Genomic DNA, 20,032 nt, shown 5'->3' with positions numbered 1-20,032 from the left:
TTTGGGGGGGGGCAAGTGGCCTATTTTTGTCCATAGAATTCTAAATGCTTAGTTGGATGATTTTGGAAATTTGAATATGAATTTTGGGGGGGAAAGTACGGCCAAGTGGCCTATTTTTGTCCATAGAATTCTAAATGCTTAGTTGGATGATTTTGATAATTTGAATAAGGATTTGGGGGGGAAAAGTACGGCTAAGTGGCCTATTTTTGTCCATAGAATTCTAAATGCTTAGTTGAATGATCTTGAAAATTTGAATAAAGATTTTTTGGGGGAAAAGTATGGCCAAGTGGCCTATTTTTGTCCAAGAAATTCTAAATTGGCTTGCCTACAAATAGAAGGGATGGACATTAAGAAAAAAGGGGGATTTTTGTCACACCCCAATCCTGATAGGGCATGATGGGCACCCGACCCTTACTTAGAGTCGAGCGAACCCACTGGCTCTCGTTGTACTCTTAATCTCACTGGACTTGCAGGTCATGAATTGAAATGCATAACGGAAGCCTTTCAGAAAAAAAAACATTCTTTTCGTCTTTCTTAAACCAAGTAAACTGTAATCATATGAAATCTGTAAAATAATGTATAAGGATACATCGGCTTAACTAGCCGCCTACAAGACTGGCATACTGTATACGTGACTCTGTCTGCAAAGTCTCTAACATAAATCATTATACCATGACATGGATACTCGACTCGGCAACACTAAAGAAATGGAGCTCGCCAATCCAGGTGGAACATCTTTCAGCCATATCTCTACTCGTCGTATACACACACGTGGCATGAAAACGCAATTCATCCAAAGAAGGACGTCGCATTTAATAATGTACCGAGTATGTAAGGCATGAATAATAACATAATATAGATATGAAAAGTAACAATGAGTAAGAGAGATAACTCCGAACATCCGGATGCCTCATAAGGCGGATGTCATGCATGCTTAGCCTTTTAAAAAAAAAACATTTCATACATATACATAGTAACATGCCCGCCATGGCTCGGTGTGAAAGTAACATGCCCGGCCATGAAGGCTCGGTGTGATATATAAGTAGTATTATGCCCGGCCGTTTAAGGCCGGTGTTATCATCGTTAACTTTGCGTCCGTGCCTCCCGCGTCCGGGGCAATATCATAACATGCCCACCGTGCAAAGGTGTGCACATCTACGTGCCCGCCCGGCCGACTATAGCGCGCGCGCGCGTGAGAAAATACATACATATATATAAAGCATGCATAAGAGCCCAATCAAAACCCACAAATGTATCGGAGTGACGTAAGGTCGGTAACCTCCGATTATATTATGGAATAATTATCGTCGCTTTGTCTCACCTTGAAGGGACAATTAATTTAAGGTGAGACTATCAATGGAGAATAGAACTAAGAGAAAACGTAGAATAAGACCATAAATCTCATAGGGCATCAAGTCATGTACTTTTGTAATCTTAAAAGAAATAGTCATCTTCCATGAACAAAATTGAGACATCAAGAAATGGTTCAACGTTCTCATATCGTCATCATAATAATATATAGCTCGGCATGGAAATCTCTCGTGAATAAAATTATCTCATAATAACATGAAATCCGTATGCCTTGGAGCTTGGATAAATAAATCCCTTATGATCATCATCATGGTTATCATATAAGAAATTATTCAACTCTACCATCATAGAAACTTTAAAAGTCATGAATCTCTAACATTCTTGGAAATGAGAGTTTTCATGGAATTCAAGCATAGTTGGTAAGAAAAGAATCATGCCTTTGGGAGCTCAATAACATCATAAGGATCGCGAGATTCGTGGATTTCTAGCATTTGCGGAAACAATGATGTTATGGTACGACATAAAGGTTTATAACGAAAGGATCATGCCTTTAGAAAGAAGGGGACTAGCCTTAACATACCTGGAAGATACTTCTCGATTTCCAACTTATTTCTGTCTTGCAACTCTCTAAGAATTATTCGTAGCCTCGTAATCTACATATAGAACCATTCATAATATCATTAGGGTCATCGTCATACGCTCGTCTTAAATAGAAGCAATGAAAGTCCTTTTAGATTCTGTCGAAATTCGCGCATTTCCTTTATGTGCCTAGCCCGAAATTCCAATTCAACAACCAACAACATCAACAACGGTTTTCAATAGTAGTAATATCATTTCCAACACAACATATGTCATAAAATGTACCACACACATCGTTTTCTAAATTTCCCAACCAACCAACTTGGGATACGACTAATTAATAACTTTATATCCGTAAAGAAGCCGAAATTAATACTAACAACATCAATAACAACATCCTACAAGATAAATATATGTATTTTCATCCAAATTTCTCTTCAACCCTCAATCCATAAATCAACAACATCAACACAATAAACCATAACCACTATTCTTGAAATTATTCCTTAATTCATATTGATAGAGAAAGAGATTCAACAATTCATACCTTATTTTTTATGAAGGTAGCAAAATCTTCATCATTTTCTTGTCCCCAAGATAACTCCAACACCAAACGAAATTATAATCGCGTCTACGCGTTGCCCGGACCTCGATTGATATTCCGTAGCTTGAAATTTCACTCAAAATCCTCAATTTTTGTGATGAATAAGAGCCCTTTGTTGCCGAGTTTTTACGGAAATTTTTGGAACTTTAGATGAAAAAAATGGGGTTTTAACCCTTTTTATAGGGCTTTGAATAAGTAGCCGCGCACGATCGTAGCAAGATCGTAGCGGCACCGTAGCGCCCGTTTCGCGTCGACGCTCAGTTTGTAAAGTCTATAATTCTCTACTCCGACATCTTATCAACAAGCGGTTTATTGCATCACAAACTAGAAATCGACGAACTTCATTTTTAGGCTCTTAAAACACCTTAAAACTCCATATATACTAGGAGATATGCTCCTCCAAAGTTGACTAAAATCCGCCCAAAGATTTCTCAAATTTTCGTTTGGAACTTATTTTCTTCAATTTGCTCGATCCCGACATATTTCGAAACTCTCCATACATGGTATTTGTCATTCATTATACTAAAAATGGTCATGTTCTCGGTCTCAAAACAAGCTTTTCCCGACCACGACTTACGAGATTGTAATTCATCCTTTTTCTTCACACGTACTTTCCATGGCTTGTGCCTTTCAAAACATCGTGGGACGTCTCCGACACTCCATTACTACGGTCAGGTACATGTCATACTCATGCTCTGAAAATGCGGGGTATAACAATTTTTTTTTGGGGGGGACATTTTTGAGAGAGAAAAAAGGGGGGAATCTTCTTTTTCTATTTTTGGGAAATACAAAAGATGAAAAAAAAATGAAAAAAAAAGAAGAGAAAAATGAAAAAAAAGAAAAAGAAGAGTTCAAATTTGGCATCCTAAAAGCTAAAGTTTGATTTATATATTCAAAGCTTAGCAACAAAAAATACAAATATAAGATATACATATAGAAAAAGAAGAAGAAAATTTTAAAAGAAAAAGGGATTTAAAGATTTGTGAAGTGTTTGGTGCTTGAAGTAGATTGAACCAATCCTCATTTTGATCTTTAGGTTGCCCCATCAAAAGGTAACCTCGCGTTCTATCCTTTATTTCATTTCTAGTTATGATTATATATTTATTATGATACTTGTGTTAGTTAAAAAATAATTCTTTGCTAGCTTAGTCTTGTTTGATGATTAACTGGATATTATGTGAATTTGATACATTTGAAAAAAATGAAAATAAATTAGAAGTTTGATTTAGACAATGTTAAGTGATTTTAGGTTAGTTAAATCGATAAAAATAAGAAAAAGAGATTCCATCCCTTATTTCATTTTAAGTGATGATTATATGTTATTTATGATGCTTGTGTAGTTGAAAAGGACTATGTGCTAGCCTAACTTTGTTTACATGATTAAGTGAGTATCCTATGGATTTATTACTATTTTTGACAATGTTAAGTGATTTTAGGTTAATTAAAATTGATAAAAATAAGAAAAAATAGTAGCTTAAGTTAGAATTTTGACATTGTGTTGATAGGTTTAGTGTGATTTATTCATTCTTGTTAGCTTTTGATATATATATATATATATATATATATATATATATATATATATATATATATATATATATATAAAAAAATAAAAAAACCTTAGTTCTTGTGAGTTTGTTACTAATTCATAGCAACTATTGGGCCTTTTGCATAAATTGTCCTTTTATTTATAAGTATGATAATTATGGGCTTGGTTTAAAAGTATTGTAATTCATTTTTTTTTTGGCTTTGTAAATTAAATAATTGACCTCGGCCTATTACTTATGTTTTGTAAACCTATCTTTTGTGACCTCCCCAATTTGTTGATAGATCTTTTGAGCGCCCACTAACATTTCTAGATCGAGTCAACCCCTATCATGGAAGGACCCAGAATGAAGCATAATTTAAAGCGAAAATATTTATTTATGCATTTTTCTATTGGGCTTGGTCGGCCCAATTCCCTACTCTTTATATTATTTACTTGATTATATATATGTATGCTTGTATATAAATTGGAACCCTGAATGAGATTATCACGCCTAAGAGTTGCTAAAATTGATTTTAAAAGAAAATTTTTTTTAAAAAAAATCGTTTAGGCAAATTTAGGATTGCGGATGGTTTTGAGGATTTTGGATACCTTTGATATGATTTTGAGCTTATAGGCAAACTTTAAGACTACTATGATTGATCTGAAACTTGAGTTGGAAAAGATGTTTTGTAAACTTGGATTATCATTTTGGGTGAACTGTTTTGACTATTAAAAAGGCTAATGAGTTAACTTTGAGACTTTTCGTAAAGATTAAGACCAAGAATTGGATAAAAGTTCTAAAATAATCGCTAACCTATGGAGTATATTAGTATGCTTGTAAAAACTATTTTCAAAAACTATTTACTATACTTAAAAACATTTTTTCTAAAAAACCTTTTTCTAAACTCAAAAATTTTACGTAGTGTTCTACTTGGGTTAGCGCCTTCGGGTTTTAACCTAGGTGTTCTAGTCCGAAATCCAAAAAATGCCTAATTTTGGGCAAAACTCTACCATTTTTCGTTTCTTGAAAACAAGTGTTTTTGGCGTGAATGACTAATTTCTATTTGCGGAAATATGAAACAAAAACTGTTTTTATCACAAGCAATTTATATTTACTAAGGCATACTATTAGAACCCGTAGGTCAACCGCATTTTACGGATCCTTAATACCGGGGTGCCTAACACCTTCCCCGGGGGATTACCAGAACCCTTACCATACTTTGGTTAGATTAGGATTCTTTTAAAATTTAACCGTTTTAAATGAACCCTTTTCGAATTGGTTTTTCTAATTTCCTAAAAATTAGGTGGCGACTCTAAAACATTATCTATTTAGAGTACCATTACGTTGAGGTATATTTTTCTTTTTTCCCGGTACGATTGACAACCATACTTTTTCGGGACACTTTCCTTTTTAAATGAGGCAAGTGCACGCGTATCGGAAAAAATAAAACCGCTACACTGATCACTGATTAGAAGGTTTTCTTTTTATTTTGCTATTAGCCTGTATATTAGCCTGTATATCATGTGACTTATTGGAAACCTTTTTTTCTAAAGAAAGAACATTGCTACCGCTCTTTGATTCTAAGGAAATAGCACTAACCGAACTTAGGGGCTTAATTAACAAGATATTCATACGTGCAACATCGACAAGAATGAAACATTTCCTCTTGTTTTGATGTGAAAACAACTCTGTGAATGATAACTCTTTTTAATACTCCTTTTAATTTTCTCTTAAAAGAATCTTTTTGTTGATGCTATTTTAGTTATGGACTGTCATGAAAGTTTGATTGAATCAATAAAGCGATAATAACAGAACTAACATCAGATATACACTACATGTAATGGGATTTAAGAATATCTATTAATTATAGTCTAAATGAATTCTTTTAATTATAGTCTAAATGAATTCTTTTTTGTCCCCCCATAACCAATTTGTTGCTATTGTTGTTTTAGCAATACATCAATTCTACTAGTAGATCATTGGTTGATCTACTTATCATCATATGCACAATATATCCGCAAAAGCATTTCTGGCAAATGTCAGCATTCACTTCAGATAGATTTCAATTGGTGTATTTCGCCATGAGAAAATGAACTTGGAGTTGGATTAGAGATTCTTATTTATTCTCACTCACTCTGTTATGTTATTAGATCAAATCATACATACACACACGCACACATTACATGTTGATCAAAGTCAAATTTGGTGTGTAATAAAGAGAACAACCTGAATTCCAACGAGATTGATTAAAAGAGTATCCATCAACATGTCATGCAGGCTAAACTCCTGAGTAAGTAGCAGAATGATCCATCTAAACGCATGGAATTGTGTGTTAACCTGTGACTTTGCTATGAGAGCAATCTCAACCCATACACAACAAAAAACAAAAAAAAAAAAAAAAAAAAAAAAAAAAAAAAAAAAAAAAAAACAATTGTGTTAAAACTGATTCAAAACCAAAATAGCAGTAATGGGAAAACTGTTTATATTTTGCGGATCCAATTGGCGCAACACCATGAAAGATTCAGAAACTAGCTTGGCTACCTATCAAATCTAACTAATTGATACACGAAATTAGAAGATTCAGCATTTAATTCAAAAGTTTAGTTAGCAGTTCAAGAAGTTAGTTATGAACTGTACAAGTCACCAAAGTTGTTACATAAGTAGTTAGTGACAGTTAGTGAGTTAGCAGTTGAACAACGGTATCTGTAGCATTTCTTTTACTGAGTTGATATAAGGCATTGTATGAAACACTTCTAAATCATCTATTGAAATATACAGTTTACAGTTTCTACTCAATTCTATCTCATCTTCTTATCTCAACCACACACCATAGCTAAGTAACTCGAGTTTTCGCTGTTAAGCTCCTATCTTAGCCTTGAATTGTTTGAATCACACTCAGATTCCTACAATTCTCCTAACATTGATAGGGTGCTTAAAAGAAAGCATTTCTAAATTATTTTTGTAATAGAACCCCACATAATTTGCATAACTTGTATGTTGCAGTTTTGGGATCCAATGTGATAATGTATATTTCTTTTACGAGGACTAGTAAGGTTGACTAGTTTGTTAAGCAAGTGCTACTACTAGAAATAGAGATTTTTTTCACCGACATTCAGTGGAAAATTTGTGCTATAAAAGATGATTTTCCCATCACATTCCCATCGAACTAGCTAACTAGGAAAATGCACAGTGGGAAACAAGTTCCCATTGAAACGCTGAGAAACTACCTAATCTTTCCATGTGAAAACACTACTATTTCGATTTTTTCCACGGACATTCAGTGGGAAATAGCCATTGAACATTTTTCAGTGGAAACTAGAGACTTTTTTAGTAGTGTGCTAATGCGTATTTCTCATTTAGTGCAAGTTTAGAATGAAAAGGCATCTTGGGAAATCTTTAACTCCTTGGAAGTCACATATATTCTTATTGTCTTTGGAGGTTGACACTTGCCTCAATTCAGACTTCTTATTTGTTAGAAATAGCATTTGATCTTATTGTCTTCTAATTGATTTTTTTTTTTTTTTTTAAAACTTGATATGTTTTTTTAGTTTGTTAACCAACATTCATCATATTTTCTCACTGATACTATCTATGTCCCAATTTATGTGGCACAACTCGGATTTCGAGAATCAACCAGTTTAATTTTGACTGTGAATTCCGACATGGAGTTTTTAAGTTTTTTGAAATTTATATATTTGAAAACTACGTTAAAAGTACTCTAAGTCACAATAATTGATAGTAATTCAAATACTAAAAGATATATGAAAAAATTATAGTCAAAGACATATTTGTTTAAATCTCAAAATCCGAAAGGTGCCGCATAAATTGGGACAGAGGGATTATATGTTTGTATAACCAATTACTTGATAACTGAACATAGTAAAATCTCTTTTCTTTGAAAGGCCTAAATTTGTTACATTGGTGTATCCCATAAAGAGATTCTTTATTACCAATATGGACTTTGCATTTTATCTGAGTATGCATCGGATCATCTTCTAATGTCGCTAGTTGTATACTATGAACTTGAGGCTCTCACCAGTTTGACCGACTAAAATTGGACTGATTTTTCCTGTATGTTATAGTCTTGTGGAACACTAAAGAAATATGCCTAACAAGTTGGATGACAACACAAGAAACAGACTAAAACCATCGCTATCTGTTGGAAATTTCTGAAGTATGAGTTATGCATGGTGCAATCTTTAAGTCAGTTGCTCTGGTGAGATGAGGAAAATTTCCCAAATGTGGACTACTACTTGTTCCATAATTGGTATAATGATTTCAAAACTCCACATGGTACTACTAACTAAAGCAGCTCGACACGTCATTGACCTTTTATGATTGTATAGATTCCATGGAAAAGTCGCTCTAAAAATTTATTGCATTAATACAGTGCCTCCTTTCATTATATTGATTCATCTGTACCTACAATTACTTGAACGTAAAACATTCATAATATTACTTCTGAAACACAATCATTTTCAAATAACGAGTTAATAAAACTTTTTCGACACTTTGAAAGATACTTTTAATAAGTTTTTCCACTGTCTACTTTCCTTGTTAAAATCTAATTGATAAATAGCTAAAGAAAATAATACTTATTTGTTTTAGTAAATAATACGCACTCAAATAAGTTTTTAACCCCTTTTTACGTAAGTTATCTATTTTCATCTCAAATTCTTACTACTTGTCAAAATCTAACTGATTGGGAGTATAAAGGAAACTTTTTGGTATTTGTTTTACTAATAGAACCTAGCACGATTAGCATATTTTTTTATGTTGCAGACTTGCAGTTGTGGAATCCTTGAATGATACGTGTTTGGGAATTTGATGTGATTTATTCATCTCTATCCTTTGAGAAGTCTTAAGGAAAGCTAAATAATATGCCAAACTATCTGAGAGATCTGTTAAAAGTTCTGTAGAAAATATCTCAGTAGTGTGTGTTTTGTAATGAGACCAAGTCATATCGTCATGCGTAATGCACACTGCAGAAAAAATTTCTGTAGAACCCATGTTGGGTGTTTAGCATCACTTTCTTACCCGCGTTGCTGCAATCACAATAAATTCAGTGGACTAGTTGATGAACTCGAAATGAACGTAGCATAAGAGGTTTTGAATTTAAGTCTTTTTTTTTTTAGGCAAAAAGGTTTTGAATTGAAGTCGTAACCAACTCTTTATTCCTTTTCCTTCATCACTTGCAAATTTCATAAACCCTTCTTTACTCTATCAAGATTATACCAAAGATTTTAATTAAGTCTTCTTTTTACAACTTTTATCTAAATATGCATATCTAAATATGCATATAATAATTAGTCCCTTTGTCCCAATTTACGGTGGAACCTGGGGATTTGCTCCAAGAAATCCTTTCTTCTCGTCCACTAAGGGGGGGGGGGGGGGGGGCGACACACCTACGGGGAAAAAAGGTGACAGTTACAAGAATGGCAGGGAAGTTAACAATACCCGATGACGTACATTCAGGTATGGATGTAAACCATCGGGCAGGGAAAATCATTACGGTCCTGAGAGAATGTCACGGCCCTAACCATGGCCTCGACGTAACACGATACTTGGTGCCTTGCTGCACGTGATCGAGCAAACCACATGACTTGCTGAATCAACATGGGACATGTACTGATGTGAAATATAAGTTAAACATGCATTATTTGAGTAAAACATGGGACCCATAATCATAAGTCTGAAAATACTGTTATATCATAAATGCGGAAATAGTCTGAAAGTATAGTAATGTAGCCAACAAAGCTAACTCAATTGAATATCTGACATGACATAACTGGACTAGTCTATGAAACTTTTAAACGTGAGTCTGACTATAAAACTGTTTACTGAGACAAGACCCCCGGCATACGTTGATTGAATAACTAACATGAACATGAAAGATAAATAATGAAAAAACCAATATGGATCAACAAAAGCTGATACGAGCAATGTCCTAACGAGCATATCCGTTGTCTTGTAAATCAATACCTGCATCGTGAAATGCAGGCCCCCGGGCAATAAAAGGGGACGTCAGTAAATTTGACTGAATGAAATAAACATGGCACATGAAATAATAGAACTGAAACTGAAACTGAAACTGAAACTGTAAGCTGAACATGAACATGAGCATCACCTGACATGAATAAAATTTATGACATGAGTAAAAACATTTTAAGTACATATGCATATCTGTATCATGTGGGAGAGCCGTAGTATAACCGACAACATGGAATCACCAAGCGGGTACATGGAGTCTGGTACCTAAACCGACCATCAGAGCAATCCTATACCTTGTCAGGGTGTGAGACATGAGCATGACATGAAAGGATCTAATTCAATTGTCTAAAGGTGTCGTCTTAATCTTGGCGAATCGAACCTTACCCTATGTTGGCATACATAGTTTCAGACTGTGAGAGCTTTCTCGGTAAACCTATACTACTCCTAAAAACATAAACATGGATATAGGTGACATTTGAGCCCATGGTTTGTATAACATAACCTTTAAGTATGACTAGTAGACATGATTTGTAAACATGGCTTGTAAATATGATTCATGAGTATAATGTAGCATGAATATAAGTATACAATATAACTTGTATAAAAACATGGAAAGCATGTAGATTTTCATGAAAACAAGCATAATAGTTCATATCTTGCATTTAAGAACCCATGTAATGCAAAGCATGGGTGTTCATAGATTACAGACGAATTCCCAATAACTAAAATGGAATATCAAGAATACAATAACGAACTATTAATACAAACATGGTATGTCATGGTACATGTAACTTAGGGTCATCATGAATTATAGTAGAAACCATAGGTTTGTGGAACTTCATATTTTCATAGATAAACATAGAGTGGGAAAAAACAATGATGTTCCCACATGTGGATAGAAACCCTACATATCTTAATCGCTCCAAAAACTTGAGAAAAGTCTAAATCTTTGGAGAAGAATCCAAAAGCTTGAATCTTGAACCTTGAGATGGGTTTTCTTGAAAACCCTAGGTTAGGAACAACGGATTTTCACTTAGAATTCATGTGTTGATGTTAGAAACACTTGGAATCTCTTGGAAGAGGATTACCTTGGTGTGGGAGGATGATGGGAAGGGAGAATGGTCGTTCTAGGGCTTGAGGATGTGAAGAATGAAGTGAAAAAGGCAAAAAAAAAAAAGTTTTAAAGTTGTTGTTGGACCTGTTTTACGCTCATTTTTGGCCCATTTTACGGCCCGTAAATCATACCGTGAAACCATAACAGTGTGTTGGATATTTTTGGCAATTTTATAGCCAATTTACGGCTTGTAAAATATTTTACGGCCCGTTTTGACGGAGCAGCATAATACTGTTTAGTAAATCGTACGTAAAATTTTATACAGATGTCTATTTGACCTACAATATAATCGTTGGAAAGGTATTTCAAAGATCGACAACTTTCATGAAGGAAATTGTCCCAAATTCCTTATATATTTTTCCGTTTACTCACCTTAAGTGAGACCTGGTGCTAACTCACTTGAAAACATGCTCTGTAGGGTAGCTTCCGACCTTACTTTGCCTAAGGAATATTCTTATGACTTGATTAGATTTCAAACACCCTTTCTACACTACTCATATTGGGTTCATTATACGTCTTACGAGTCAAACCTTAGCCCTAATGGACGAGGTTTAACAATATCTCCACTCGAATGATGGGTCATGGTTAAGAATACGGCTGGATATGGCTTGGGTACATGAACGTGAGGAAACGTGACATGGAACATGGAGGCTGAAGTTACGTGACATGGTTTTATGGAAACATGAACGCTGGGACATGACACATGAGTAGAGAATACATGAACGTGAAATGTGAGGCATGAATAAGTAAGGGACATGACATGGATATGAAAGGTATTTACCTTGAACGCTTTCTGATTGCTCCTCAAACAAATGTGAATATCTGGATTTCATGTTTTTTTCGACTTCTCATGTAGTGTCTTCGACTTTCTGACTAATCTATAACATCTCCACTATGGCTACTTCCTTAGTTCTCAACTTGCAAACCTAACGATCAAGAATAGCCATAAGGAGCTCCTCATAGGTTAGGCCATCCTTAACCGTTATAGTGTCAACAGAAACAACCAACGACAGGTCTCCCACAAGCTTCCTTAACATGGATACATGAAACACTGGGTGTACAATGACCAATTCTTGTGGCAATTCAAGGTTATATCTGGGACTAAGTTTTTCTTTCTTTCCAAATCTCATCACACCTCTCATAGGTGAAACCTTTAAGAATGCCTAATCATCAACTTGAAATTCTAGGTCTTTACGCCGCACATCCATGTAGGACTTTTGGCGACTCTGAGTCATTATCAAATGCTTTTGAATCAGCTTGACTTTCTCTATAGCCTGATAGACCAAATCTAGTCCCAATAACTCCGTTTCACCAACTTCAACCAACCAATGGGTGATCTACGCCTTCGCCCATATAGAGCTTCAAACGGTGCCATCTTGATGCTAGCATGATAACTGTTATTATAAGAAAATTCAATGAGAGGAAAATAACCATCCCAATTACCTTTAAAGTCTAGGACACGTGCTCTCAACATGTCCTTAAGAGTCTGAATTGTACCCTCTGCCTGGCCGTCGGTCTGGGAATGAAAAGTTGTGCTGAGATTTACCTTGGTACCCAATCTTTTTTTAAAGGATTTCCAAAAGTTTGTTGTGAACTGAGCACCACAGTAAGAAATAATAGACACTAGGGTCCCATGCAATCGGACAATCTCATGAATATACAGCTTGGCATAATCTTCGGCTGAATCGGTGGTCTTGACTGGAAGGAAGTGTGTTGACTTAGTAAGTAGGTCCACAATCACTCAAATCGAGTCATGTCTACGGGATGAGCGAGGTAGACCTGTTATAAAGTCCATATTTATCATCTCCCATTTCTAAATAGGAATATCAATATTCTAAGCCAACCTACTAGGCCTCTGGTGCTCGGCTTTCACTTGCTGACAATTCAAACACTTAGTCACAAAATTTGCTACATTCTTTTTCATATCATTCCACCAATAAATCTCCTTGAGGTCATGATACATCCTCATGGAACCTGGGTTGATGGAATATCTGGAATTGTGAGCTTCTAACATAATTCGCTCTCTAAGCCCATCTACATCTGGAACACATAATGTGCCTCAGTACCTCACGGTACCATCATCTCCCCCTTATTCGAAAGCTGTTGTCTTATGCTTGTGAATCCCCTTTTTCAGCTGAAGTAAAAAGGGATCATTAAATTATTTCTCCTTCACTTTGGCCACTAAGGAGGAATAAGCCCTATTTTGAACAACAACTGCACCATCTTCAGAGTCCAAGAGTCGAACTCCTAGGTTTTCCAAGCGGTAAAATTCCTTTGTCATAATTCTCTTGTATGCCTCAACATGAGCTAAACTTCCCATGGATCGCCAACTAAGAGCATCGGCAACTACATTCGCCTTCCCTGGATGGTAGAGGATATCTACATCGTAATCCTTAAGCAATTCGACCATCTTCTCTGTCTAAGATTTAACTCCCTCTGCTTGAAAATATATTGAAGGCTCTTGTGATCTTTGAAAATATCAACGTGAACACCATACAAGTAGTGATGCCATATCTTAAGTGTGAAAACCACAAATGGCAATTCTAAGTCATAAGTCGGATAGTTCTTTTCATGAGCCTTAAGCTGTTGAGATGCATAAGCTACAACCTTACCATGCTGTAGTAAGACACATCTGAGATCAATTCCTGAAGCATCACAATAAACCACGAACCCTTCGGTTCCCTCTGGTTGTGTCAAAACTGGGGCAAAAGTCAACCTCTTCTTCAACTCTTTAAAACTTTGTTCATAGGCATCTAACCATTAAAATTTGACCTTTTTCTGAGTCAACTTAGTCAATGGGGCTGAGATAGAGGAAAACCCCTGTACAATACATCTATAATAGCCCGCCAGACCTAAGAAACTCATTATATCGAATACTGAGGTGGGTCTGTGCCCAAAAGGGCATAAACGTCGAAAGTGAAAACTGTTAATGTACCTGTGACAACATTTGCATGTGCCTCTGTGTCCTGACGAACTGCTAGCGCATACAAGTGGTTCCAACCTCCGCCTGTATTGCCAGACTTTGCTACACCATGCTCTGTCTGGGCTTGATAATTTCGAGGAGCTGCTGAATTCGTGGATTGAGCCACGTTACCTCCGGTACCTTGTATCGCTGATGGACAGTCCCTCTGAAAATGGCCTTCCTGGCCACACCTATAGCAAACATCCATACCCATGCGACATACCCCTAGGTGTCTCTTACCACACTTGCTACAAACTGGAATGTCATAAGTCTTCTGACCCATACTAGCCTAAGAATAGGAACTCGCTGGCTTGAAACTCTGTCTCTTCTGATCATGCCTGAACTTTGGGGCTGGGGCACTGGCTGCAGATGGAGCGGGTCCTAATGACCTATTCTTGAAGAATTTTCCTGCCTCCACCCACCCTCCCCCATGACTGGATAGTGGAATTATCTCGCCCTAAACCATGGTGTGGGCGTAACACGACACTTGGTGCCTGCATGCATGTGACCGAGTGAACCAATTGGCTGGCTGAATCAATATGTGACATCAAAACATACTAAATACGAAAATAATACTAATACATTCTAATCTACTAAAAGTCTGTCTAATTATCATAAATGCAGAAATATTGAATAAGCCCGAAATTCTAAGTAAGTAGCCGACAAGGCCAACACAAAAACCTGCTAAGCATCTGACTGACGGCAATTATAGTCTATGAAGCCTCTAAGAATAATAAAGTCTGACTGTTTACCGGGACAAGGCCCCCGGCATACCTGACTGACTAGAAATACTGAAAAGACTATAAAGTGTGATAACGCCCCGAGGGAACTGGGGCTCAGCAAATAGCTGGTACGATAATCCTAGCACTCTGAATCGTCAACCTGTAAATCGGTACCTGCATCGTGAAATGCAGGCCCCCGGGCAATAAAAAGGGACGTCAGTACATTTGAATGACGCTGGTATGTAAAACAACTGAGAGAAAGAACTGTAAATATTGAAACTGAAACTGAAATGATAACTGATAACTGAACTGAAATAAGGAAGTAAAGATATGGATACTCCCTGTTCTGAATGAGGAACCACCTGTTTATCTGAGCAAATAATGGCCTTAGGCCCAATATGTAGGTGCACAAACTGCGGCCTCGGGCCCAAGTATACGTATACATAACTGCGGCCTTAGGGCTAATAACACAAGTGTTCATCATTAAGCAATTTACATAAAAGAACTGAGAATCATGCTGAAAGATACAACACCGACATACTGGGTAATGATTCACTCATACATGTATTCATGAGTTGATTATTAGAACTGAAGCTTTAACATTTTATAAACATGCTGAGTATTCTAGACTGAGACTCATGGGTATCAAACACAAGTCTATATTGATTACGTACTGAGCTCACAACGTTCGAAATGAAAGTCATGAAAGAATTACGAAACTAGAGAATAGAAGTTCTGCAACTATTCAAGGAACTAAGCTTAACTATATTTCTGAGGCAATTAGTAACGTTGTAAAATAACGTGGCCTAGGGAGAATCATTAACATTCCCAAACGTAGAGAGTTAGCCTCACATACCTTAATTCTGGCCTTTGAGCATAATACAACGTTCGTCAACCCTTTTAACCTTAATCTATAGCGATACAAGTCAAAGGGATTCTATATTAGCAATAATATCCATGATTTGGTTATCTAAGCATTTTATCAAACACTTGGTGGGCATAAAGCTCCACAATCTCCATTAATAGTGTTTCTTCGCCCAATTACCCAACCTCTTGATTCTAGGTGATTCTACAATCGCAAATAGATATAATTAATATCATTCTTCATCACCCATATGATTACAATAGCCCTAAGTCAAAAATCCAAACCATACAGTAGTTCATACGTTTCTTACTACCTGACCCATTAACTTATCTCTCAAGCACATAGAGTCCATAATCACCAACACAATTCTATAATTGATTGGAAATAGGAAAGTCTTGCATACCTTAATCGCTCCAAAGCTTTTGGAGAAGAATCCCAAAAATGTTAACTTGAATCCTTGAGAAGGGTTTTCTTGAGAACCTTAGGATTGTAGAGTAGAATCTTGTTAACAATCCATACATGGGTGTTAATCCTTGCTAATATTATGGAATAATACTTGGGGTTTGAGGAAGAATTCACCTTAGAAGGTTTGGGGAAGTTCTAGGGTATTTTCTCTTCAAAAGATCGGCCAAAGATGAAGTAGAATGAAGGTTTAAGAAAATTTCACGTTACGGGGTTTTTATGGATGTGCAAGACGCGTGAAACATCCTTTGAATTGCATGTTTAACCTATGAAATGCAATCGTAACACACGACGTGTCAGAGGGGCATGATTTTTGGTGTTCAATCGCGTGAATTGCGGGATCAACCACGGGATGATCCTGCGAAATGCAGGTTAATAAACGGTCATAACTTTTTATTCATACGTTGGTTTGGGCCCCACAATATACCGTTGGAAAGATATTTCAAAGGTCTATAACTTTTATGTTTTGAGTTTTCTCAAATTGTCAAAGGAGTTACACAAAAACGGGTAGGAAGTCAGACATATCGAAAACTTAGCCGATTCTATCGAATCTTAAGCACCTCACTATTCGTCTTGATTCCAAACCAACTATTTCCACCCAAACTCATACCTATGGGACTTCAGATGGATAAAATGTCAAGTTAACGCTCATTTAACACATTCACACCTAACCTAAATTTACGGAGTGTTAGAGGAATACAACTCTTTTATCATTTGGATACAGTTTTGAAAACATCGTCTACCCAAATCCTAGATTCTAACCTGTAGGGGTTTGAATACCTATACAAATGCATTTGCACGTTAGCACGTAAAAATAATGTAAAACTATACTACAAGAAGGGGAAGGAAAGTTTAGCTTTTTACGGCCTTGGGCCCAAATCATTCAGTAGCCTTGTTCTTGTTCTTCTATGCTCTTCCAGTCCTTCATCCGAGCCATCGGGCTTTCAACTTTATCTCACTTCCGCCTTTGGTAGAATCTCATCTCGCGAACCCATATTGATTGGATGCACCTCGCAAGAATGAAATAACAATAGTTAGTCAAATGTTACGCCACCCCATAGGGTGACGTTGATGAATATAAATAATAATATCCCTCGGACTCGTATCAAACTTTGGGAGCTTTGATTACGGAGGCTCAGACTCACGGTTCCGAATATGGCAAAGCAACTTGAATCATATCGCGGCAGCAAACTAGTGACCATTGTAGTTGCCTTGCCAGGCGCATGTCGATTTCTACCTCGTGATAACAATGTGAGATCATCTTTTTGCCCAGACCGAGGGATAACCTTTCCGGACTAGGCGTGGCCTCCAGTTAAATAATTTTTCATCGGCCTACGTGTAGTGTTGTGTTCGAATCAGTGGGGTTTTTTTATCAAGTGTAGCAATCTGTTTTGGCTTTGAAAATGCTCCAGCAGCTACTTCGAAAATGCAGCAATAGATTCACTCAAGTGGTGGCATTTTCAGCCTCAAGATGCAACAAATATTTAAGCCAAAATGTAATAGTAATCTACTCCCAAAGGATATGTAAATGGCCCATATTAAAGTAGCTGTTTGCAGCAAAGCAACAACAAGGAAACATCTCGAAGAGTGCAGCAAATTCTCAAAGTACAACATTGGTTTGCAAGAGTACAACATCTGCTTGCCAAAGGCAGCAACATGTATGAAACATGGCAGTGATTAAAACCCCAAAATGTAGCAGCAAATGACCAAGATGAAGCAGCCATTTTAGGTTCCAGGTGCAAAAGTGAATCACTCCCCAACATGAGATGTAAAGGGCCAAAAAGGCAGCAATAAATGGCAAACAGTAAGACAACAACATTAAAATCTCAAAACAGCAAAACTCATGGTAAGTTTAAAAGACAGGTAGCAGCAGGAAAGCCTTCAAATGCATCAGCCAATGTAGCATCTTAGCTCAAGTTCAGTAGGCAACAAGTCATAGCAACAGTTTTCCTCAAATGCAACCACTGTTTTGCCTCAAAATATGGCAACAAGCTCACCAAAATGTAGTGACAACATCAGTGTAACAGCAACAACTCAATATGGAAAGATATAGCAGCAATAGCTTTATTCAAGTACAGCAGCAAGACAACATCAACACAACATGGCAAAGAACTTATTCTTGTGACCAGCAATATCTCAAGTATATTAGGGTAAAGATTCCCCAGTTCATGCAAAAGAAGAGGGGTGGAGGATGAGTATCCAAGCTTCATATCTTTTATCATATTAACAAGTTAAAGGAATACTCAGTAATTATTCATAAAGAATAGCTATCAGAGGGCTAAGAAACCAAGGCATGTTATCATGTTAAGCAGTGGGCCTGAAAGGACAAGACAATTAAGGGGGCTACCGCCCTCTTACTCCTATGCCGCGACAAGATCCAAAGGCTTCGAGAACCTCGGCATGGCAAGCTATTGGAGAGGTTAAACCAAACCCAAAGCATGCCTTGACTTTTAGTCATTATCACACAAACCACAACAACAAAAAAATGATAAGCAGGAGATATATTCATGCTATAATCATGATAAAACCTAAACAAAAGACATAACAAGGCAGGAACCTACCAACCAGAAATCCCAGAAACTACAAAAAGGGGTAGCCTAATTATATTTTAAGGAAGATCAATAGTAATCTGTGTCGCTAAAAAAAAGAAGAGAAAGTTCATTTTAAGTTTAAACAAAATCATCTTTTGGTTTTAAAAGAAAGACAACCTTTAAGTGACATGGCAATTAAGAAAGGTTTCACTTCCTATATTTTTTTTTTTGAAATAATCTGAACTAAAAACTGAGGAATATTAGGACTTAGGCTACTGAGAAATCAGTAAGCAGTAAAATTGATACTTAACTAATTCTATCAAGGTGCACAAACTACCCTAGGAACAAATATTCAAGATTGAACCCTTAGTTCTTTGATCCAATAGGTAAGATTGTACTTCCTGCAATCCTAAGTTAACTCTGTCAATCTACACTCTTAATGGCAGATTGGTACAAGAAATCTCTTAGTAATTTGGTATAGAATGGTGAGACAAGTTCACATCTCACCTTCCAACATACAAAAGTAGTGGTGACATAAAACATCAAGGAATAATAGCTTACAAGAGCATAGTTTGAGAGTGTTTTGGCTTAAAGGTTAGGGAAAATCAATCTCATTTTATCTCTTAGTACAAACACTCATTAGTCAACACATAAGGGAGAAGGGAAAGGGTACTGGATTGAATCTTAAACTAGAAACAAAGCAAACGGAGGATGTCCAAACCCTGCCTAATATACCCATGGTGAGCATACGTCCAAGATTACAACTCACATAACTCAACTAATTTCAAATAATAAAACAGGGAAGAGGTGTAAACCATAACTTCAAACTTCAGAGAGGAGAGAAAAATACAAAGGTAGAAGCAGAGTTATTGGACTTCTAAACATATTAGAAAACTTAGAGGGGACCAAACTATCATCCTTTAGGCAAAGCATCTGAGAAAAAACAGCTCTTGATTTTAGGTTATGGACCATATAATGTTTCAACACTTCAGCTAATAAACTGATCATGATGAATTCAGCTTGGGTAAATCAGAAATCATGAGTTAATTTAGGCCACAAATTTGAGCATCCAATACATACAGAGCATGGTCAACAAATGTTCAATACTCAGGCTAAGCACATAACTGTTAAGATTAAAACCTAACTAACTGCAAATAAAGACTAATACAAGTTTGCCCCAAACTAAAGACTAATGGACTGCATAGGCAGACTGATCCATATAAGACTTAAGCATGCAAACATGGTTGGTCTATTCTAACTTATACTGCACATACAACTAGCCACATAACAAACAAGAACACGTAACTAAGGCATGCCACTAACTTAACACTGTGTAGGGAACCAATACTGATTGGATAGAATCAG

This window comes from Lycium ferocissimum, chromosome 2 (assembly GCF_029784015.1).
Source record: "Lycium ferocissimum isolate CSIRO_LF1 chromosome 2, AGI_CSIRO_Lferr_CH_V1, whole genome shotgun sequence".
In the NCBI taxonomy this organism is placed as follows: Eukaryota; Viridiplantae; Streptophyta; class Magnoliopsida; order Solanales; family Solanaceae; genus Lycium; species Lycium ferocissimum.
This window is presented reverse-complemented; position numbering follows the sequence as displayed.